The sequence below is a fragment of the Eleginops maclovinus genome, chromosome 7 (genome assembly GCF_036324505.1).
Source record: "Eleginops maclovinus isolate JMC-PN-2008 ecotype Puerto Natales chromosome 7, JC_Emac_rtc_rv5, whole genome shotgun sequence".
Classification (NCBI taxonomy): Eukaryota; Metazoa; Chordata; class Actinopteri; order Perciformes; family Eleginopidae; genus Eleginops; species Eleginops maclovinus.
The window spans coordinates 15,067,735-15,085,482 of record NC_086355.1 but is presented as its reverse complement, the minus strand read 5'-3'; the positions used below and the strand labels follow the sequence as shown (position 1 = coordinate 15,085,482).

At 39.7% G+C, this 17,748-nt stretch overlaps 1 protein-coding gene across 1 annotated transcript in view; it reads left to right on the top strand.

The window, feature by feature from the left end:
- Window positions 1–17,748, top strand: part of map2 (microtubule-associated protein 2) — a 65,064-nt gene that overhangs the window by 12,420 nt on the left and 34,896 nt on the right. The window contains exons 3-4 of the mRNA XM_063888006.1: window positions 5,109–5,161; window positions 12,209–12,337. The gene's annotated coding sequence lies outside the window, so the exon portion shown is untranslated. The remainder of the gene's footprint in view (window positions 1–5,108; window positions 5,162–12,208; window positions 12,338–17,748) is intronic.

Below are 17,748 nucleotides of genomic sequence, written 5' to 3'. Positions count from 1 at the left end.
TCCCCATTGCTCCCCGGGCGCTGCACAATAGCTGCCCACTTCCTAGTACTAGGATGGGTTAAATGCAGAGGACCAATTTCACTGTGTGTGCTCTGCTGTGTGCATGTTTGTGACAAATAAAGAGGGTTTCATCCTCCGATTCAATCCTGCATTATATAACACCATGGCTAAAAAATGCTAGCTGCACTTACAATTTACATTAAGTTTCTAAAATGTAATATAAATGATTAAATTAATGGGTATTTTAAAACTATATAAAATACAAAATGGTGATCAGAAAATGTGTGTACTCCTCCCAGTGCTGTGTGCCTGCCTGCTGTTGTTTATTCCACAGTGGTTGTGTTGCTTCTGTTGCTCAAGTTTTACTGCACCACTGATGGTCATGATAGAGATGCATACACACACACATACACACACGCATGCACACACTCACACACACGGCCCTAGAGGTCCATAAAACAGGTTTTGCAGTCAGTCCCATATGGTATTTAACGTAGGAATCACTAAACACAATATTGGACTACATTCAAGTGTGTCAGCACAGTTTTCTCAATTAGGTTTTAGTGCTAATATCTCTGCTGTACCATATGTAGGTCATATTATGTTAAGGCTGTACACACTGCAGGTGACGACTTGTTTTTGTTATAGTAAGCATTTAAGAAAATAAATCATGTATATTATGAACACTAATGAAAGATGGTCTTTGCCACGGATTTAACAATGGCAGTGAAGCGGCTCCCACCTACACAGGGAGCGATCACAAGCATACGCTGTCCATATGTGTGTGCTCGTGAGCCGCTGTGAATATGCGTGTGCATGGACTGTACTATAGGTATGTGCGAGATCACAGGCTGGGGAATGTTCATGTTCCTGCTGCTCCTATAATTGAGTGGTGCTGTTTATATTGCAGCCCACACTAACTCATAAAGAAGCTGTGAAAACGCTTGCTCTGTTGTAAGGAGCACCGACCATCTGAAGCTGCACAACGTCTGCCACTGAAGGGGCGAGCTCTTCACCATGGCTTTTCACCATGCTGCTGAAGAAAAGGAGACAGGGACAGAGGAAGGAACAATATGAGGGGGATATAATAACAGCGCGGACAAAGCCAAATAGAGGAGGAAGAGAGGATACAAATGTAATTCAAGCAAGGTAATTTATTCTTTGTGTAAAGCCTCCGTTATTACTTTTACACTTTTGCCCCTCTTTTTTTAAACACACTGAAGAAATTAAATGCATTAAACAGGAATAGAACAGGGAGAGAAAATAGGCTTCCATAAGTTGGAGTAAAATAGGTTGTGTTCAGGGTTTTAACACTCTCTCTTTTCTAATCCCCCAGTCAATTTCATTCTCTCTGGTTCCTTGTATTAATGGAAATCAGGAGTTATTTTAGTATCTGTGGTGCAAACACTCGTCCAAAAGAGTCACAGTGCTTCAGGAGGAAGTTTCAAAAACCTCTCCAAAACAAATTAATTCACGGTTTGGATAAGATGCCATATTTACTGCCATAAAACATACATTTCACTATTAACACAAGTGGTCTTCTGAATGGTGAGATGTGTTTTTTCCTTACATGAAGCTGCTTTGAAAGGCCAATGTATTCCAGGGTTGAATGTAAGATAAGAATATAGGACAACATGAGGAACTAGGGCAGCTGATGCTAAATTAAGGCCTTTATGGGTCGAGATGTATCCACCCAGATATAATTATTATTTGGAACCCCCATACAAAAATGTAATTGCCTTAAATGACACAACAGGTGAGTTAAACGCAACAAACATCCATTGAAGCTTCCTCAAGGTTTGATAATGATGGATGTAAGCCTGCACTATGACTCAAACTGCATCATGTCTATTGGAACATAGAAGAACCTTCCTGATCGTTCCAGATCACCATTTTTCAAGTTATTACATCAAAATGCATAGTTACACATTCATTTAGCTAGCAAGTCATTTAAAGGATACACATATTATCTTGTTGCTCTATGCCTCAGCTGAACAGTTCAGGGAAGCATCCATAATACCTAATATTGGTCTTAAATTCGAGGATCAGCCTATCCTAACTTTGTTTGGTGGTTTTCGGTGCAAATCAGGCAAGAGTATCGCTGAGCTGTTGGGGCAACAAGACAGTCACCGGAAATAGCAGAGCAATTTGTCCAAATGGTTTTCTGTTGTCTTTTGGGGTCCTGATTTTTGTAGACATAGACAAGGTGCTGTAATTTTACCCAAGTGAACTTTGATGAGTTAAAATTCCAAAGTGATATTGATAACAGGCATCTTGCACCATGCTTTCATTACACATCATTACCAATAAAGCAATATCTGTCAGATCCAATATCTCATTAACCTGGTTGAGTGGTCAATCATGCTCTATGTAATGTGTGGAATCTGCGTCTTTGTGGCATATAATTTAATCAGATCAAACATATTTCTCATTTATAACAGCAGGGCAGGCCGCTGAGGTCTCTGGTAAGGTTTAATCAAATTGAGTATTTATACAAATAGTGTGGTCTTACAACAGCAAGATGTTACATTGAATTGACATTTTAAATGATGATGGAAATTCAGGCTGACACTCTGCCATAATGGTGCGAAGCCTTAGGAATTGTTTTGTTCCTGAAAAGCTGTCGTTGTTTTGATTCAGAGTGGCGTTAGTCTGATGAAGCTGTGAAACGAGCACTGGCAGGCTAACTCAGTGTCGACTGTGAGTTTCAAGGCAGCTCCTACAATGTGAAGAACAAAGCTTCAACTAATTCAACACATTTGTTTTTGCCTAAAAGTTGAACAGTTTTTTATTGATTATATGCTGAATGGCTCTAAGGATAATTGATATTTTCGGGATCATCTAGAAGTACAAAAAAAGAAGGTAAAGTATGTTTTTGTTCATTCAACCATCTAGTTTCATTATATTTGAAGAGAGACCATTGCGTCTCTGGCCTTTATCTTAAATACTACTAACGCAGGAGTTTATACATGTTTTATGTGCAAACGTAAGACCTAAAGTGTCTTGTTGGTTTTTAATATGCTCCCCCCTGCTGGCCCTATGTGGCATTTTATCTAACCCCATTAACCTTTCCTAGGGGTACACCACTCAGCCCAATGGAGACAGTAGAACATGTTCTGTTTAGACTAAAATGGCTTTTTGATTAAAAAAAACATAAACAAGAAGGTGTTTTTGTGTGGGTAGCATTGAAAAGAGGAACCAGGCAGTTGAAACACATGTTGGACACAAAGACACTGCAGTGTATTTTATAAGCGTTTGAGGCTGGATGATCACAGCACTGAACACTTGGTGTTGGGTGGTCCGATTGAAATGAAAGAAAATGGACAGCTTGTGTGTCTGTCTGTGCATTTCTGTTTTACGGAAGGAGTATTTCTTCCTGTGGCCTTCTTGGTTAGGCAGTGGCTTTTGCTACAACACATTTTAAGGCTAAGAAACTAGCAGTTAGGGTAACCCCAGGACCAACTTAAGCTAGGCTTAAACAAACATCTTTACATGCGCTGATCAACTTGTTATGTCATATCTTTAGAGACAAATGCAAAAATGTTTTAAAGAAAACATATTTTGTTGCTACTTTGTGAGTTTGTGTAGCATGCTATTGTCGACTAGCTCATTGTGTGTAATCCCTTCTTTATTGGAGTGTCTGTTGTGTCCATGGTCCTTGGGTTATTATTTGATGATTGAGATTGCAAGCATTCAAGATGAGCTTTTTCTAGAGGTGAGTGTCCTCGATGTTCACAAATAATAAATGTTACTATGATGAAGGGACCTTGGTCGGGCTGCACCTGAACTTTTCAAGTTGACTCTGAGTCAGCAGTTCAGACTGAGTATTCAACTTTCAACGAGGGAGACTTCCATAGATTATTTATCAACACCCAACATTATCACTGGTATTTGTATCTATGGCTGATTCCTCCCACTGCACTACTTTACAGAAACAACTCACCTTTGTGTCAATGCTGGGCCTTCACAAGGAGTTTGGTCAACTGCCAGTTTTTTTATACTTAATATACACTGAGGTTTAAGGGCTTATACGCAATCATAAACAAAACTTGGGAGGGAAGGCGCCGACATTTTAACAAAACGTTTGCTCGACATATTTAGTTACTTCAGTCCAGATGTGAGAATATCTATGTATTGTAATAATCTGATAATGATGAAAATAACTTCTAACTTTCCCTAGAGTGGGACTATCTTAAACTAACCATCAGGATTAAGCAATACAACACATATTGTTGTCCTTTCCTATAAACAATTAGGACAGAAAAGTAATGGAAATGTTCTGCTTTGACATGGATGATGTATGTAGTCTATCACTAGTTGGGCATTCACATTGACATGAACTCAATGCCCTCTAACTGAGACCCCCATAGTTGCACACAGTGTCCACCTGTTGTCTTGTTATGTTCACACTGTGGCTCTTGGACTAAAGCCAAGTTGTGTGTGTGTGTGTGTGTGTGTGTGTGTGTGTGTGTGTGTGTGTGTGTGTGTGTGTGTGTGTGTGTGTGTGTGTGTGTGTGTGTGTGTGTGTGTGTGTGTGTGTGTGTGTGCGTGCGTGCGTGTGTCTGCCTGCTTCTATGCTCTTGCATATCTGGTAATAGGGCTTCATGTTTTCATTTAACCTTTGATGGACTTTTGAAGTGTATGTCAACAGCTGTCAGACACACACACACACACACACACACACACACACACACACACACACACACACACACACACACACACACACACACACACACACACACTCACTCTCACTCACTGTGAGCTCTTCCTTTTTTATTGTCTTCATGTCTTTCTCTGCAATGTCCAGCTGTGTGATGGCACTGAGCTTCCTTTAGATCCGCCACTGAACGGGAAACCACTCTGAGACTCCTCTTCCTCCTCAGCCGCTCTCACTTCTCTCTCACCTCGCCCTCCACCCCTTCCTTTCCATCTGCCTCAAAGATATACTGACCGTGTTTGTGTGTGTGTGTTAACCAAGGTGCCACCTGCCACTGCACTCACAAAGTGCTGGGAGCCAAAATCTAATCTCTCTCCCCCCCCCCCTCTCTCTCTCTCTCTCCATCCCCCTCACTACTGTTCTTCCCGCTTATCCTCTCTCACCCTATCAGGTCTCGGATGTTAGCCTTTCTTCTGAGCCGTTGACAACATCCAATCTAGCCAGGTGAGTCTCTCCATATCTCCCCCCGCCCTATCGCTTTTGTTTTGTCATCTCATCCTCCTCCCCCCCTTCCTTCATATGCATTTGGGTTCTGCTGCAAAGATGCTGCGTCACCGTGCTGCTGTCATACAGAAACATTTGTAATTTCACTGAAGGAAAGAAACAGATGTACCTCTCTCCACCCTCCTGCTCCTCCGTCTCTCCCTGTCACCTTGGCATGCTGCCTAATGTGTGTGTGCGTGTTTTTATGTTAATATTAATCATTCAAGACACAGAGTATGTGGATTGAGATTTTAAATTGGTTTAATCATTTTTGGTGTGTGTGTGTGTGTGTGTGTGTGTGTGTGTGTGTGTGTGTGTGTGTGTGTGTGTGTGTGTGTGTGTGTGTGTGTGTGTGTGTGTGTGTGTGTGTGTGTGTGTGTGTGTGTGTGTGTGTGTGTGGTAACAGCAGGGTTTATTGGGGGTTTGTGCATGCAGGTGTGTGTGAGACATGAATGTCTAGACACTCCCAGACAGTCTTTCTGTTTAGCAGTTTGGCTTTCACAGAGTGGAAAGCCTCGATGTCCTCACTATTTGACAAACTGTAGTTTAACCCTGTGTGTCCGATGTCATATTTTCTATCAGGTCAACACATCAGCATCACACATCTATAATTAGAATCATCTGATTTCACTGTGTACAATCTCTTCATCACTTATTTGAAAGGGATTCAGATGCAAAATTGAAAAAAACAGTATTAGCTTGTACAGCTAAGTCAGCAACTCGCACGTATGGATGTGAATGTTTGTACGGGTGTACAGTAATAACCTTATCTTGGCCAATGTAACTAAAGTAAGTGATCGTCTATTTTGCAACGTAATCTCCATGACCTGTGTTGTTATTACTGTTGCAAGCAGCTAGACTTGGTAAAAGAGAAAATAAACCAAGTGAATTGCTCAAGAGTGTCTTTGGAGGAGGTAGGTTTTATAACATTTGATTATTTTCCCCCACACACCTCAACCTGCAAGCATTGGCCGCTGCACAACAATGTTGTCAATATAAACACTGTTTGTATTTCCATAACTGTTTAGGACAGTACATCAATGAGGCTTCTCATATTTAATTGACCTTTTAGATAGTCCTAACTGACCACTGTTGACAGTACTCACTGGCAGTTTTTTAACCCGATATCTCTCAAATATTCATAACTACATTAAATATTGATCATTCAGCATAAATGTATAAAGAGAACAGGATACATCGTTGAAGGCGATTTTCTGATCATTTTTAGGAAATGTGTTCAGTGGTGCATGAAGCCAAATGGCATGTATATAAACTGACCTGAAAGTTCTGCATCTGTACGCCCATTGGCATTAACTTCAACCCGTCTCCCAACGTCTCCATCTTGGCTCCTTCACATGAGCAGCAGTTCTCTATGCCAAGAGAAACCATTCTCTATTCAAATATCTTTGGATTTTACCACTTTTAGGAACTAATGAAAAGAAAAAAGGCCTATTTAATTTTTTGTACCGGGAAGTTGCTGAATAGGCAGACATTTGTCAAACATGTGAGTCAATAGGACATTTGCATTCCTGTGTCCAAGTGCATCCTGAGACTGATTGCGTGGACATTGACGCTCTTTCTTGGGGTTTGTTTGTACCCCACACCGCTCTTTCCCCTCTGCTTTTGAACACATTCACAGCGACATTCAGCCTGAAGTAATGGGGCGCAGTACATTTATAATAACGGGTACATAAGTCCTCCTATGTGATAACATGTGAGCCTTCCTCGGCCTGTTTCTCCCCCGCTGTCCTCATGAGGGATAATGTCTGTGGCATCTCCGACACATCTGTTTGACCTTCTCATGTTTGATTATCCTCTCCTACTAACCCTTATGTGTGATGAACTTGACCCGGGTATATTTAATCAGGAATAAGGCCTATTACAAATGACAAGCCATTGCAAACATTACAATTTCATACATGACACAATACTATTTATGATTACCAAGGATCTTCTAACATCACCATTTGTAAATCAGCCTCCAACAAATGATATTTACTTTAGGAAACTAGAAACCGTGATCTCGTTTTGGGGTGTTTATTTTGAAGAAAATCTATTTGTGTACATACAGAATAACAGCCCAGATGTGCAATTTGTTATTGATTATTGTAATTTCCTTGAGTCATGCAAACACCAGGGGGGATGTGTTAGATTATTCAACAGTACTGCATTTAAAATGTGAGCAGTGTGAGAGTGTGAAATGCTATCAAGAAATGACACAAACAAATGGAAATCATGTACAATAATTTAATCATTTAAAATCTTACAGAGCCTTTAATTCACATTTCGAGGTGGAGTTGGAGCATCTTATCAGAAAATTATAATATTTCTAAATTTTTTGAGTATGAGGTCCTATTTGGATTTCACACTAAAATGAATTACATTTTTAATACAAAATAATAAAGCAGAAGGAAGTGAGATGGTGAGAGGCTGTTGGATGGCATTAACTGTAGAGAGAGCGAGAGCTAGTAATGCTCATGTTGTCAGCCACTGCAGCAGTGATGTAATGCCTCCCCACACACACACACACACTTTCTACACACTTTCCCTTCTCTCTCCCTTCTTGACCACGTCTCCTTTGCATCTATTTCATCACTTTGTTGTTTTAAATGCTGGTCGCCAATCAATGTCTGTTCTGTGGAGAATTGTTATTTACACATAACAGCCTTTTTCTGCTTACAGTACTTGAAGACATACTGTATGTGTCTTTGCCGGACATAAGGTCTTTGAATGCTATTCATATTAGACATGATTCAAACTTAATAAGGAGACGTTATTTTACAGTACGTGCTACTGAGAATTAAAGTGATCTCTTCTGTCTGTCGTTTAAATAGGACGCTACAGTGAGACAATGGTTAGCTTAGCTTATCAGAACGTGCTACCAGTGGAACCAGTCTTCTCATCTACAGTAACTCCATATGCCTCTTTAGATCATCTGACCGGACTTTAAAGAGACGTCCAAATAAACTATTGAGGATAAATATCAACGGATGATGATCAAAATCTGTTCAAAATTCTAACGGTAATGCGTAATTGCCAGTTTTATATTAATTAGGGCCGAGATATGTCTGACAAAGTATGACATGATGAATTGCTTTAAAAAAAAAGAACTACAGGCACATCAGTATGACACAGCACCATTGACCTTGCTGGGTGCACTCTGGTATTCACAGATTCTACCCTTTTTGTAATCTTGCAAGTCCTCTGTAATTCCTTGCGTGGCAATCTCATTTCGTTGCTCTGAGGTGACACAAGAGCTTTATTTTTGCTTTCTGTCATAAGTTCCTTTTCTTATTCCAGAGCATTTTGAGGTCCCTGCATGAGAGAATGATTGAGGGTTTGTATCTCTTTGAAAAATGCTGGTTATATCTTCCTAAAAGATGGGTAGTTTAGTTTGTACTCCTCGTCTATACGTACACATCATAGGGGAAGGGTGCTCATTTTCTTTTAGTCCTCCAAATAAAAAACAAATTAAGCTAAACGTCCAGGTCAAATGGGAAAATGTAAGTCGTGTTTGGAGAATGATGCTGTTCTTGAGACGAAAGTCTCTGTGAGAGTTTCTAATGCAGTATATAGGAAGAGATGCCTAGCACAGGGCTATTGAAAATTAATGCTTTACATAACCATATGATGCAGAATCAAACCCTCTAGGAACCCCTTTTACAGTATTTACTGAATAATCTAAAGCTCCAAACTTTTTTTATTATAAAACACCTAGAGGAATCGGCACATATATTTTAACTCACACTGGTCAAGATAACACATAAACAAAAGAGCACACACACACACACACACACACACACACACACACACACACACACACACACACACACACACACACACACACACACACACACACACACACACACACACACTGCCCCCTGCAGACTGCATTAACTATGGGCTGGCAGGTGGCTTCTGGATGTGCAGTCCCAGGAGACAGAACAAAGCACTTTCATTGTGTGTGTGTGTGTGTGTGTGTGTGTGTGTGTGTATGTGTTGGTGTTAGTGTTAGTGTGATGTGTGTTAGAGGTGCAGGGTTGCATACTAAACGAGCAGAAAGGACCTTCACACTGTAGAAGAGCATAGCTAGGAAAGACTTCTAGAGAGTGTGGTCTGTATTCCTATATTGAATTACGAAATTGTACCGTACCACTAACACTAGGGATCTGCCACAATACTGATCTACCATGGCTGTATATCCATCGATAGTATAGTTTATATATATATATATATATATATATATATATTAACATTTTGTAAAAAAAAAGTACATGTATAGATATTTTGTGGATGAAATAATTGATTCAGCATGTAAGTGAAAATGCAAAACAAGGTGTCGCAATGCACACCGACACCTTCACTCTCTTTTCCAATTGTCACGTTTCCCAGTTATTTATGTGGTAATATAAAAGACAGAATGAAGGCACTTGCTTACCGTTAAAACATATCTAGGTTTTCATATTCTCAAATCTATTTTATTCAACTGAACACTCACATAATTCTTAGGCTGCTAGATATCTCTTTTAATGATTAAGGAAACAAAAATAACACTCAACCTTATCTGAGGAATGGGTGAGTTAGTCTGCCAGTGACCGGCCATGGCGTCAGAGATTCACTAAACCTGCGTCTGGTTTCTCTCTGCTGTCCCAGCGCACTCCAAATGTGTTTCTAATGAAGTCATCCAGCAAAGTTTTTTTTCCTCTTTCTAATAATGAGTCATTTCGCTTCAAGGCACTTAATTTGCATTTTTATTGGAAACTCTTGACCATACATAATTGAAGTTACATAGGTTGCTCATGTAGTGCAGTGTGCTACATCTCACAATGAGATTTACAGGGATTATGCAGATTTGTTAGCAATCTTCAAGCTGTTCTGTACATTTTTAACGGGTGATTACATTTTATGGCTTTTTCATGCCGCAAATGTTTACAGTCTCATAAAAATGATGTACTGTATTTTTTTCCTTCATCCACTCTAAAGCTAAAAGTGATTAAACGGAGAAAGACAGAGTGGTGAATGCACCATAGAGTAGCATAAAGCATCATTCTAAGGTGCAGGGATGTTTCTCTGCCTGCGCTGTGTTGTCTCCTGCTGTAAAGTGCTGTGTGGGTACCAGACTACATATTAACACAGAGCACATACAGGTTTGTCCAAGGTTTCTGTCTGATGTATGACTCACTTGTGACCCTCAGTTGCTGTCGAACCAAGGCAAAGAACGAGAATGCGGCTCAGCTTCTGTAAACATTGTTGGTTTCTAAGCTCTGAGGCTTTGGCTCTCTTAGCCACAGGCTGGCATCGGATTCATCACTGGTCCTCTGCTTTCTTTACTCTGTAATGTAGATCTGTAATGTAGAACAGAATGAACTGACTTAAGATGCTTCTTGAAACTAGAGAAAAGTTGAGTAAAATGTTCATATTTCTAAAAATGTATGCATTTAAAGTATAGCTACTCTTTCATATTTTGTCAGAAATGTTTATCCAAAAAAAAGACTGTGTTGCCACGTTTTCAATCTAAAAATAAACAATATATATATTATAATTATTTTAAAAGATATGCGCCAGATCTGGTGTAAGATGGTGCCATGTTCATAAGTTAGAATCATTTTAAAAATGAGCAAGTCTCTCAAAAACAAAACTCAAATGAAAGGTTAATATTCAAGATAACACCTGATACACAGCTCCCGAAAAAAAAGAAGAGACCACTGCAAACACTTCTTTAATCTCAATCTCTACATGTATGGCAGCCATTCCAGTATCTGTTTTAATTCCAACACAGAGACATTTTGTCAGAAGTTTATAGAATACAATGAAAAAAAATGTAACCTATAAACAGTAAAACCGGAGAGACTGATAATGCTGCAGTGTTCTCTTAATTTTTTCTGGAGCTGTAGATACTAGCAGACTTTTTAAAATGATCTTATATGCTATGTACATCTTGCTGCAGACACATCTGCTACACTAGCTCGGTTTTAGACCCCCCCCCTCATCAAGAGAAATAACATTTAAAGATGAAATGAAAGAACAAGGCGGGTCAGTCTGAATATTAGGCTCCTGCTCTACTTTATTAATCAAGTATATTAGCAACCCAGAGGTACAAGCATCCTTTTGAATTTCCCCTCCAGATTTCCGTCGAATAAAATGAATAAAACCACTCTTTTCTATGTGGTAGAAAAAATGTTTGTGGTGCTGCTGACTCACTCGGCATTGATCCTTTGGAAAAGCTGAACCCTCATTAGTACTTGTACTCTCTGCCAATAAAGAGGAATTGTATATTAACTTAAATGCTATCATTGAGATAAGATCCTGAGACTGAGAGTAAACTTTTGGTAGCTGATGAGAAACGTAAGTAGAGCTTCAGTATGTATCTAAACAGAGAAAATAAAGCGTGAAATAAATGACACGATGTAGTTTATTCAACACTAGCTTTGTAGAGTTATATAATTCAGCTAAATATTGTTATAAGCTGTAGTTTGATATGTTTGTTAGATCTTGTTTCAGGTAAACTTTTGATGGTGCTCTATGATTTTTGGTCATTTTGTTGTGCCTATTTTTTTTGGATCATTCAATAACAATAAATCACATCACCATGCATCCATCTGGGATCAGAGCACAAACAACAAGTGGTTGTAATAAACCGAACAAACACGATCTCATATGCAACAGATGATTGTTTGTTATGTCGTTTATACTCAGCTGCCAGTTTATAGGTTTCAACATGTTTCAATAAATACAGCCGAGCACTGAATCCTACCCTCATGAAGATCCAAATGTTCACGTTTTGTTTTTGAAAGGTGTTTATTTATCTTAAAGGTCATTGTGGAGGCTGTAGTTCGTGGTGCTGTTGAATAACACTTTCCTGTGTTGCGTCTCAAAGCATATTCAACTATTTCTCCTCATACCCTCATTGTCCTCTTTCATCTGAAATGGTCTGATCAGCTGCTTTTTTGACGAACTGATTATCTGAATAAATAATAATAAAATGATCCGCATTTTTCTCATTTCCAGGTTTGACCAGGAGGCTGTCCCCCTTTGAATTCGATATTCTTCGGTATTCATCTTGACGTCACCCCTTGAGATTTGGAGAGAGGATTTTTGACATCCAGCTTGACTTCCAGTCCCTGACTACCTGATCAGGTAACCAAGGCAACATGCCATATGTGTTGAATGACTTTTTAAGCAAAATCACTGATCAAATGATTCATCTGAAATGAACAACACAATCTGTTTGAAATGCTTATCCATGATGTTGAAAGAACTGTTTTTTTTCAATGAACAGTATAGTCAGGGTGCGATTTGTAGGTGGGGATGGTGAGGATTTCCCCCCCTCTGGTTTTCCTATCCCTACCTCTGCTAAATTATTTTTATCTCCGGTGGGGACAAGGATTTCCCCCCCTTGATAGCGATGAATGCAACTTAACTGCTAGCCTACTTAAACTCTTGAAATCTAACGATCTTCAGTGTCTTTACATCAGAGTAGGCTATTCAGCAGCCTTCTGGCAGACGGTGCATATTTCTGAACGTCATCGAACACAAAAACATTGTAACATTTTTGTGCGGGAACTTCGCAGGAAAAACAGCGCTGAACCAAACATGAAACGCGTTCAGAGCAGCATATCATCTTACTTTACAGGACCCATTTGCAGAATTGTGGATAGAAGAGGGCCGAAATGCTGCAGACAATGCCCCGATAGGAAAAACGAAAAAGCCACCACAAATTTGTCACCAGAGCCGACTGTTTACTTTGTGTAGTTTTCCAGACCTGTCCCTGAGAGTTGACAGCACGTTGTGCTATTTAGTGAATTATTTTGAGTGTTTGATTTAAGTTAATTGGAGGGTCTTTTCATGGAGAGCATTGATGCTGTTCTATGGTGCTTTCTGCCTGTTAGTGCGTACGCATGTTTTTGTGACGTTGAATAGAAACGAAAATGTATGGGTTATTAAAAGTTTTGCCATGTTGTGATGGGGACTAATCCACGGACCCGAAAAAAGGGCCTGTCTACTTTTTGCGTTTTTTTCTCCCTAGTTATGCAAGTTAAAAGTCCAATGTTCTTGTCTATGAATAAATTAAAAAAAACATCCCCCCCTCTGTTTTTTTGTCAAATCGCACCCTGAGTATAGTAGTCCTTGATCTCACTTGTAGAGCTTCAGCGTTTACACTGACGCTGTTTCATATCCTAGGAATGACATGTTGTTGCGACCAGGCTCATGGTTTCCCGGCAGGAGTATCCAAAATCCACGCTGGCATTATGATGATCAAGAAATAAACCATTAGAGTGATCCAGGATTGCTGTGGCGTCTCGCTATGCATGAACGCATGAAGCCAAAAACCAACCAAAACCTCGTGCACCATTTATTGAAAGCCCGCTCAGAACCACCTTAATTTATCTTAACATTTGAAATGTGCTGAATACCTGTCAGAAAGAGAAAAAGAAACATTTGCAACAAGAGAGATACGGAAAGAATGGCTGCTACCTCCGCAGATTAAATGGCTGTGTGGGTGGATGTACATGTGAGTGCAGGCTGCTAGGAGCTGTGAGTGGGAAGTGGGCACTGTGTGGGAAGAGAAGAGCTGCTTTAGTGAGACGATCAGCACCAAGGCCTGCTGAAAGGCAGTCACGCTTTCATGGCTTCTCTTTGTTTCCTGCACTTAAACAAAGACAGAGTTCCAGGTAGGGAGGTTAGTGATGGGTGCTGGGTAACAGGGGCTTGATACGTGCCTGCCAGTGTCTGTGTGCTCTATCGGTGAGGGTCAGGAGCTGATGTTTTCCAATTACATTCACGCTAAATCATAGTAACAGGACTGCACAGAAACCTGAGAGAATAGACTGAAAAGAGTGAGAAAAGGCACATTTGGGTCAGAACATGTAAAGAAACCAACATAATAGAAGGCCTTACAACTGAGGCATCTTATGCAAGAAGCTATTTGATTTGGTGATTGATTTACATACCTTTTTTGTAGATAACATGAGAACATTATTTTAAATCAATATTTTAACAAATGAGATACAGCCATTCACATCTTATCCTTTAACCCTATGTTGTAAAGGAAGGTGTAATGAGCAGTGAGCTTTCCTTTGTGCAACAAGCTAGGGATTGTGAAAGATCAGGGTGATGGTTAATGGAACTAGCCCTGGGTAAGAGACATGATGCAGACCCCAGTCTTTGGGTTGAAAGCCAGCTACTTTGTGACAAATCCACCACCTTGAGTTTCAAATATATGTGTTTTCTTTTGGAGATATAGATCCTTTAATTGGGAAGAAAGTGCTTCTTTTTGTGTTCTACCCCCTTCTTTTACCAGTACTTTAACGGTTAAAAGGCTTTTAAAGGCCCATCCAGAACTAATTACATAATTCCTGGTTAAAGCTGCTAAGATGCATTATTTTATGCCGCTCAACATCTTTTTACCTTCTTGGCAAAAAAACACAAGTGTGCATATTTCCTTGAAGAAAATCCTTTGAAGCTGCATCTACAGTAAACCTTAGCTACGTCTCTTCCTTTAAAGCTGCTTTAATAAGGGCTTCTTTTGACAGTATCTTAAAGCCTGTTGGAGTGAGCTTAATTTCAGGTTTTTAATGGGATGACATCATCATTAATTTATTAATATTAATCTAACCCATTAGATATGAATCACGAATGCGTTCTGGAAGATGAAAAGGCACATTTGGTCAGAAATGTAAAGAACAACATAAGAAGCTTACACTGAGCATCTTATGCAAGAAGCTATTGATTTGGTGACTGATTACATACCTTTTTTGTAGAACATGGACTTATTTTTAATCATATTTTCAAAGAGATCCATTCACATCTTTCCTTTAACCCTATGTTGTAAGCAAGGTGTAATGAGCTTGCTTCTTTTGCAACAAGCAGATTGTGAAAGTCCGGTGATGTTAATGGACTAGCCTGTAAGAGAATATGCAGACCCCAGTCTTTGGTTGAACCAGCATTACTTTACAAACACCTGGTTTCAATAAGTGATTCTTTTGAGATATAATCCTTAAGGGAAAAGTGCTGTGTCTCCCCTTCTTTACATACTTAACGTTAAGGCTTAAGGCCCCATCCTGAACTAATTCCATAAAAAAAAATTATTTTATTTATTTTTAATAAACATAATATGGGGTTTAATCACGGCAGCGTTTAGCTGAGTTTCTCTGTTAGAAAGTTCTCTCTTCACAGAGAGCTGCATGCGTTCTAAAGGGGCGTGGCCAGCTTCAGATCAAATTAAAGCGACAGTCACAGAATCAGCACTTCAGGAACAGGGCTGAAACAGAGGGAGATGACGAGGCATGCTACAATGGTGATCTGTTTGGTATTTTGAGCCAAACACTTCACAGACATGTTTTTATAGATATTGCCCTACAATATATTGTTCAAATATAGCACAATAGGAGACCTTTAAAGGAGTTTTAAAGATGATTGCCACCTTTTGTTTCTTCTCCTTTATCCATACAAAAATATCCATGTGCCCCACTATTACCTTTGAAACAATTCTATATTGCACTTTGTTTTTTGTTAATTTTTTCAAAACTTTATACTAAACTAAGCACTATTTACCTTACAGTACATGCATGAGAGTTGTATATAAAACTGCATTTAAATGTGCGCAAAACGTATAATCACATTCCTAAAAACTATTCTTTAAAAGGTGCATGCATGTCATTGCTTTTACATGCCTATACACACACACACTCGCACGCGCGCACACACACACACACACACACACACACACACACACACACACACACACACACACACACACACACACACACACACACACACACACACACACACACACACACACTTGAAGGCACTATATCTTGTATCCCAGAGCTCCTTTTCTGCTCTCTAGCTCCTGCAGTGAGACGGCCCTAAGAGGAGAGCCCCGCAATGCAGCATCTGTGTGACTCACACACACACACACACACACACACACACACACACACACACACACACACACACACACACACACACACACACACACACACACACACACACACACACACTGGTGGAGATGGTGGCGTGTGAAAGTGCTCAGATCGTAGGAGTGAGAGAGCAGAGAGAAGAGAAGACTGAAGCCTGAGGAGGAGGAGGAGGAGGAGGAGGAGGAGGAGGAGGAGGAGGAGGAGAAGAAGAAGAAGAGGAGGAGGAGGAGTAGTAGAGGAGTGTGTAGGAGGAAGAACAGTGATGGGACGAGGTAGAGGAAATAATAACAGGTGGGAGGAAGATTTATAGGTGAAAGCATGCAGAGAAGTCAGACAAAAGAAGAGGAGAAGAAGCAGATAAGAGCCGGAAAATGACAAATGGACTTCTTAATTGGCTCTGTGATTACCTCGTCGGTGCCAAGTGTTTATGGCTGATGTATGCACAGACAGTTTATCAGTCCTGCGTCATCTCTTTCAGCTGGACCCACATTGTGACACCCTTTAATTGACAGGGGAAAAATGGGTTTGAAACAAATGAAACTAAACCGGAGTGTTTTCACAGCGGGCAAGCTAATCTTCAGAAAACTTTTGATTGCTGTATGATGGCATCGTTGGATTTTGCTAATTGCTATTTTCGCGGTCAGATGTTGTGTAGGAGCAGCCTGTAATTAGCCTTCAATCCACTGATATCTGTGAGCTCTTGCTTGATAATTTGTTCAGCTGAGGGTTCATGTTCGTCTATAAAACCTCCCAAACACTACAAATCAGGAATGCTACAACACAATCACCAGAGGACACGGAGTTCAGTCAGTGAGCTGTGATATTGCAGTCTGCATATTAGAGAAACACTTATGAGAAGTTGAAGTTACCAATGTGTTATTGTTATTGTGTTAATCTGGCTTAAAGGGCTAATAGCTTTAGACCTTTCTGTTATTTTATTCTTTCTCGGCAAAGTGCTTATTTTTTAAATTGGGCTGGTTCTGTAGAAGCAATGGCAGAAATATATATATATATATATATATATATACACTTTTAACCTTTGCAAAAAACATGCAAATGTACTTCACCAAGGTCTTTCTGCTGAGTGTAAAGTGCAAGGCCAGTTCCAGAAGAAATAATACATTTTTTATTTTGATGTTTCAGCCAGACAGCCGTCCCGCTATTTTGAGGTGATGGGAACAGCTTTGTGAAGTTTGTGCTCTCTTTTGAATCTACCAAAAATAGTTTGTCCTTGCCAATACATATTCTTCCTTTTGACTGAGCATCAAAAATTTCGTAAGGATTGTGCCTCAAGAATATGAAGAAGAATATGGTTGAATACAATTGATGTCAAGGTGCCTTTCAGCAAGGTATTAGACCAAGTGGACATCAATAACTGTGGTTAAACCAGACCCTTTACAGCAATAACGTATATATTTGTTTCAATGTGGAAGTCATCATGAAGCTCATTTCATGTATTTCTGCGCTCTGTATTAATTTCACCTCTAGAGCCACATTTAGACAGACAGTCGGGGGAGGATAAGTGTCCTGAGTGGTCTATTCTGAGAACAGAGTGAAGAAAATTGCCCCATGCCGCAACATCACAAGTTTTCTGATTCTCAAAGGTATTTTCCTAAAGATATTGCA